This window comes from Salminus brasiliensis, chromosome 3, assembly GCF_030463535.1.
Source record: "Salminus brasiliensis chromosome 3, fSalBra1.hap2, whole genome shotgun sequence".
NCBI classification, from domain to species: Eukaryota; Metazoa; Chordata; class Actinopteri; order Characiformes; family Bryconidae; genus Salminus; species Salminus brasiliensis.
In genome coordinates, this window is record NC_132880.1 from 41291462 (window position 1) to 41299375 (window position 7914).

Below are 7914 nucleotides of genomic sequence, written 5' to 3' on the forward strand. Positions count from 1 at the left end.
GACTAGACAGGTGATGTGTGTGCATTTGCACACCTGTGTTTGCAATTGGTGCAATTTAAAGTAGCTGATTGCATTTATTAGAAAGGTTGTCCACATTTGGACATATAGTGTACATTCAGTGCGCCTAGTATTTGGTAATGTGTCCCCTAGCAAGGAGCACCTTGATCAAATGCTTCTGGCATAATTCTGATTGAATATGTGACCACTCTTCTTGATAGACTTGATAGAGTTCAATTGAATTTGTTGGTTGATAGGGTTGAGGTCAGGATTTGGGAAGACCATTCCAGAGGCTTAATGTTAGCTTGCTGTAACCATTCCACAACCATTTGTGATTTGTTTTTGGTGTCGTTTTTCTGTCGCAACACCCAGTATTGCCCAACTAGCTTGCTGATGGTTTGAGGTTATGCTAAATTCTGATGTAATCCTCCTTCATTATTCAATCCACTGTGGCAGCCAGTCACCCCCCAGAACATGGTGCAACCTCCACTGTGTTTAACAGTTCATTGTTCTTGGGTTTAAATGCTTCACCTTCACTCCTCCAATAACACCTCTGGTTATTGTGGCCAACTCTCTGTCCATGGCAGTGTAAAACTCACTTGACTGTAGCCAGTCTCACTGGTGTTCCAGCAGCTTCCAGTTCATGACAGTCCTGTACCTTGATGGTTAAAGGTAACAGTTAGGGTCTTCTTCCAGACCTTGGAGTGGCTACACTTCCCAATAACTTGTGCTTACGTACAGTTGTTTGAATTAATGACCTTCTGTGTCCTATAGAAAACACAGCCTTTCCTTTTGCAAACCTATTGTAAAACAGTGTTTCAGGCACCTACCATCCATAACCTTTTACATCTTAGCAATATAATTGTGCAGAAATGTAAAATGAATCCCATTTAATTCTTCTTTAGGCTCTCATTACTGTCATAAAAATAACTGCCAATTTTGTTAGTGTTTACAATGCGAATGCACATTCACCTGCTATTCTTCCATTATACTGTATACTGAGTGGTACAGCTTTGGGGGTTTTTTCAGTGTTAGATGTTCATAATGTCCTGTTGCTCTGCCAATGAGCGCAGTTGTAATTTGAAGTTCCTGTTCCTGTCAGGACCTGAAAGGTAGCATACTTTCATGTTCTTTTTACCTCCAGGACCAGAACAGATTAAAATTGTAAAAAGAATATTGTAAACTTAAATGTAAATATGTTTCACTGCACTGTAATTATATTAGTGATGTCCTCATAGCGAGATATATAATATTGAATAGTTAATATTATTATTATTATATTATTGTATTGTATGTAGTATAAGTTATTGTATTGTATGTAGTATAAGTTATTGTATTGTATGTAGTATATTTTCTTCTCTTAAGGACAAACCTGGGATCTACACATCCAGCCTAAATCGGGAGATTGCAAACTGACAACTTGTCCTGCAGCTTTACGCTGGTTACAAATCACATGGATAAGATATTCATGGTGTGACGCACTTTAATAACTAATGGTTCTCTGAGCGATGCCATAGAACAGGGATATTTAATTAAAATTCCAAGTTAGGTCCAGTTAGAGAAACTTTTCTCAAGCCAAGGCCTGAAACATCATAATGTCTAACTTTCATTATGATTCAGTGTCATATCCTGTATATTGGAGTAGCCTAGTTAGTTACATCAATATGTTATGTTGTCAAGAACTGAATGTCACATCAAATAACTAGTGCAATTACAAATTAGTATATTTCACCTATATTTATTGTCATTTTCACACTGAACTGGATGAATTATAAATAACAAATACTCTAAATAAATGTTCGTTTCTCATTTCAAGTAACTTGAAAATAAAACATCAAGTCTATAAAATAAAATAGAATAAAATAACGAGCCTTGTCTCCAAGTTTCTTGTCTTGTAGGAAGAATAATATGAATTTACGCTCCTCTGATATGCTTTCTTCTCCAACTGCTGTTTTGCTCCAGTAAACCACTACTGTAAAGGCCAAAACATTGACGCAGATTAAATTAAACACATCACCAAAATTAAATAGTTCTCAATAGTTTAGCAGTTTATAGGTCCAGGATCGGATAGGCCAGCATCTGGATCCTGACCCGGACCGCCGGTCCGCCCTTTAGTGACCTCTTCCATACATTAACCACCTTTGGTTCCCGTAAAGAATCACATTTGTAAAAAGATGTATGAGTGTGAAGAATTATTCAAGTTACATCAAGTGAAGATTTTTTAGACCTTTAAAATGTCCTTCACACTCAATTCACACTCGATTACAAACAAGATATTGCTTAAAGAATCATTTGAAGCATCTTTATTGTAAAACATGACTTGATGACGCTACAACAGACTGCAGAGAAAAGCTGATTCAAAGACTTGCAATCATTCTCAGGACTGTCATTATAGCTGGAAGCTTTTTCACGCCATACAAGTTAGACCAGAACTTTCCTGTGCTTCAGGTGTGTAACCTAAGTCTGTTTAATAGGGGTAATTGCATAGTTTTAAAATGATTACTACTCACATGAATTGCACGCTTTGTTAGAAGTTAGTGGTTAGAATGCAGATGCATCTTTGATGCCTTTTAAATGTCAGACCAAAATAAGCATTAGTATTCTGCTCAGCACAGTCTAGGGTGGTACCAATCACAATGGGTCAGTATATATCATTCTGGTGAGCAATACACCATGCATTCCATTGATTAATGATGAAACAGAAAGAGAAATTGCTGTTTTCACTGCAGCAAAATTCAAGGCCAGTTTTAATCTGTGCAGGAAACTTTCCCATCTGATTTCTCTGTTATATCTGTATGTCTGGCTGGCTGTGATGTAAGCTGAGGTAGTCATAATTGTTATTACCAAAGGTCAGGATATCTAACCAGTTAAACCTGCTTGTTTGTGCAGTATTTCACTGTTCCTGTTGCTCGACTTAGTCTCGCTGCAGTGCCGGTGCCCTGCCCTGCTGGAGGGCATGCCCTCATCCACTTTTTCTTCTTGTCTACTAATCTAAGCACACAATAACACCCACAACAGCAGGTGGCCTGTGCTCCAGCTCCCAGAAAGATAACATTATGCCTCATAGGTTCTTATTATTGAGACCAGCTCATCACTGATTAACAGGTAGTGCCAGTCCTTCTGGCCACAGCAGTTCATGTAATGTTTACTGCATGGAACTAAGAAAGTGAGAGATTGTTGTATGACAATATGAGATTCTGTCAACAAGTGAATGTCGATGCTACAATCTCCAAAATTAGAATTAGAATTGGAGAGGATTCACAGCCGTTGCACACCAGTACAACAGAATTCCACCTCCACATGTAATCCATCCATGACACACACACTCACACTAGTGATTATGGTTGTGGAAACACACATCCAGAGCAGAGGACAGCTACCACAGAGCCTGGGGAGCAATTGGAGTTTAGGTGCCTTGCTCAAGGGCACCTTAGCCATGAATGCTGAGGGAGGGGCAAGCGGTGTTCTGTCACTTCACCCATCCTTTATTTCCCGCTGGTCTAGGTTATTGAACCAGCTGCCCTCCAGTTTCAAACCCACTTCTCTCAACTTTAAGCCACAGCTGCTTTTTTCAGGTTCACGCTGAGCCATTCAGTACCCAAAGTACCTAAAAGGAATAAACTGTTTTTTAGCAAATTAAATGATGAAATAACAACAGTTGTCAAAGTCAGAGTTCATTGTGTTGTTTAATAATTCATTTCAAAAATATGCCTTTTTAAGAAAAAAATGTTTTTGTTTTTTTACCTTGTATTTTAAAGTATTTAAACTGCTAATAAATTTCATTTTGTACTGGAGCTACAAGGCTAATGCAACTACATAATGGAGGTTAAATCTTATAAAATCTTTAAATGATATTCACTTCTTTTGTATCAGCCTTGTACGTCCAGTGCAAAACTAAAGAAGCAAGCATCAGACACCAAACATGTCTTGGCTGATCAACTATGCTTGCGGTAAGGAGAAAACTATGTAAGGTTGATATTTGGCCAAGCTATTGCTTTAAGAACGCTTTCACTTCCACCTTGTTTGGTGCAGACCAATGAAACCTTTTCTTTGATTGAGATTGAGACCCTGTTTACCCCTGGCACAATCTGTCTTGGTAATCTGATCACTTAAGAGGTGGTCAGGGACACATATGGACACATACCATTTGTGTTGCGATGCATACTCAACACAAAGGCCTACCTTATCAATTGCATCATCACAGAGTACAAAAGTAGCTTTGTGGTATCCTTCATCTTTCTGTCATCAGCTTCGTTATGGGTCTCATTTGCAGCTCATGTGACCTACATGTTTGCAACAGCCTGTATAATTACATGGACAACTTGTGGAAGGGTTTGTCTGACAACAAATGCAGCAAAAGAAAGTCTTAGTAAATGTGGGTAGAACCTTTTCATCTGTCATGAAGTCTGTCAAGTCTGTCAGTGGTAACCGGAGATGTATTCAAGACACTTGGAAATGATAAGCAAGCTAGGAGTGAACAGAAGTGGTAGGCAGTTTTGCGCACTGCTGGTAGAAATACATTGTTACAATGCATGTCATGTTCTTCTCAGTGTGTAGCAGTGCTCTATGTCAAGTTTTTTTTATTTTTATGGATGATTATATTATTTTAGAAGTATGAGCTGCTGATGATATTAATGGCAGACAGACAACAAAATAATCATGGTTTGATTTTTGGCACATGGGCTTAAGAATGCTTTTCCAAAAGATCAAGTAGGGATTACTTTTGCTACTCTGGTTGTGATACATTGTGATACAGGTACACATTAAAGGGAAATTCCATCCGTTTTCAACATTATTACACAATTTAATTGTAAAGATGGTCGTCCCACCGTTTGCAAGCATTTAGCAGATACCCTTATCCAAAGGGACTTACAAAAGTGTTCTGCTGGTTACTCAGAAAAATACCCTTAGATAGTTTGTATCAGCTTAGATACCTCTAAGCTTAGACGCTACTAAATATAAAAGTCAGTATGGAGACCATAATACTCGGCACTACACTTCTGCCAAGTCCTCTTGGAAGAGATCAGTCATTCAGCCATTTAGATATGTTGATGGTTGAGCAGATGGATGCTAATGTTATAGGGCACCTCATGTCTGTGTTACTTTCTGGCTCTCGTTTTGTAGGCTGTTCTAGTCATATCTGTCGGAGTCACTAGCCACACTTTGATATTGTTTATATTCTCGATACTCCGATCCAAATAGAACTACTTCTACCTATTTGTTCTTTTTGCGAGTTAGCGACTGCCCACCTGTTCAACCTGACCCTAATGGAAGACTGACAGGTGGACAGTTAAATTGTATTAATATTTAATGCCTCTAAACGCCCACTGAAAGTTATCACAAAATATTATACAAAAAAGTACAAATTCTGAGAACAGACATTAACAACATAACAACCAGAAGATGTGTGGATTCACTGGTTGTTTTTGATTGTAAATAAAATGGCTAAATTTTAGTTGTAGACATGGCAAACTCAAGTTTCCATCACCAGCACAAAAACATTTCACATTAAATCACTCTGAATGACTTCACTGGAAGCATACAGTCAAATTCCCCATTAAATATCCCCTTAATTTTGCAACATTATGGATAGGGTCATGGCATTATAGAAATCTAGATTTTGTAATATGGATGTAAAACAGAAATTTGATTGTTTTTGGCATACATGGAGGCAGATGTGAAAATAACAGAGTGCTTGTGTCCCTGCCAAATCCCTGACTAATCAATGAACACCTATTAATCTAATTTGGTGCACTGCAAAACCAATCAACTGAAACACAATGGCCCCTATTCATCCGGTCTATGTATAAACAAGTGCAAACTGAAGAGTGTGGAAAGATGTACGTGTGACCAGTATAGGACTTCAGAACCAGCGAAGACTTAAGACTAAGTTCTCATTTTGTCACATACTATTTTCCAGTGTCCTTCCCCAGTCTGCCCCACATGCATACAATTGTCTACCTGCCCTGTTTCAGGCTCCTCCGTTGACCGTGGCCGCGTTCCCAATCCCAGGCTGCAGCCGAGGTAGGCTGCATTTCTCGGCCGCTACGTCATAAAAGGACGTCCTAGAGTGAAGGAGCCTTTGTTTTTCTACAGCCTAGAAATGCAGCCTACGTTCGGAGCGATTTCCAGGATGCAGCGGATGTATCCTTCCTGGCCCTCGGTTTCTCACAGCTCTCAGCGCATGTACAATGCGACGGAAAAAAAACAGGAAGCAGAACCACAAAAAAGCGGAAGGCAAAGCCTCCGCAGTAGAGTTCATTTAAAACTGTTAGTTTTCATAATTATAACTAATTTCCGTGAAGAAATGGAAATGCAAGAGGCACAGTGCAAGGGGCTCCAAGTTTCACACCGCAATTGTTAGAGGAGGGACCTTTTTGGTGACGTCACTGCGCTGCCTCGTTTAAGGAGTCTTCATGGGACAGTCCCACTGAGGACTCGTCTTTACCTGGGCTGCAACCAGCTAGTGGGGCTAAATACAACAAAAATGCCTTCAGTATGTTCATGAGCCCATGGCTGTCCATATATGAGTGTTTTAGGGTCCCCCTGTGGATGCTACATTATCCAAGAGGGTTGCTAGGGTGTTGCTTAGACGTCTCTAAATGGGGTGGGTACTATGGTGGTGCTTGGTGATTGCAAGGGTATCTCAAATGATTGCTGTGATATTTCAGGTGGTTGTTATGGTTTCACTGGTGGTTGCTGTGCTACCCCATGTGGTTGGTTGGTTGTTACTACAATGGCATTTACTGCATTTGGCATAATCTGAAGGACTCCACGGCTGCCACTTGGCTGTTGGATACTGCTTTCCTTCACATTATCCAACAGCCCTGTGTCAGAGTCCTTCAGGTTTCTGGAAACAACCATTTTCCAGGATTGTAAAGTGGGAGACCAACATCAACTCTTTCCTAAAAAAAAGGCCCCAAAGAAGATGCTGTTTCTCCAGATATTTATTACACCCTGCTTCACTTTGTAGAACCACTTTTGCTAGGTACTATCCACTGCATACTGGGAACACCTCACAAGACCTGCCTGATGTTTTGGAGATGCTCTGACCCAGCCGTCTAGCCATCACAATTCGGCCCTTGTCAAAGTAGCTCAGATCCTTATGCTTGCCCATATTTCCTGCTATAAACACGTCACCTTCAATAACTGACTGTCCACCTGACAAATGTCACTGTAGATAATTAGATAATAAGATAATCAACATTTTTCACTTCACCTGTCAGTGGTGTTAATGTTCTGGTTAATCAGTGTATACTATATATTGTTTGTAAATAATATGTATATTGTTAACATACTAGAAAGACACCAGAAGCAAGAACCAAACCTCTTGTATCTTTCTCATACTTGGCCAATACATCTGATTCTGATTAGCTGAAGTGTTGTACCATAGGTTGCCACTGAAACCCATTTACCCAATGGATCCTTCATCTCCAGCAGAAATTAGTATATTATAGTATATTATTAATTAGTATATTACTATACCTAGATTAGTCAGTACCATACAGACACGATACACTCATACACCTGAAGAGACAGACAGCATAACGTTAACATCATATTCTGCACCAGATTTAACAAGTAAAGCCTGCTGGGACGCGTTCTTCCCTGGTTAGTCAGCAGGGGGCGCCACACACCGCGCAAACGCTTTAACCTACCTCCGTTTTAGCGCTTTAAGTATTAAATAGAAAATATTACGTGTGTATAAACAACGGCTGTGAAATATAGCTAGTTACACAAACAACAAGCTAAAGTTTGGTTAAAAATTCGAATTATTTAATTTATAAAATCGCAAGTATTCACAGACATCCGTGATTAATAGTAGGTTGTTGACCGAGCCGCCATTTTTATTAGGGGCAAAGCCCTCAAACGGCTCTGGCGATCTTTTAATAAATATTTCTACGTGTTTTTTTGTTT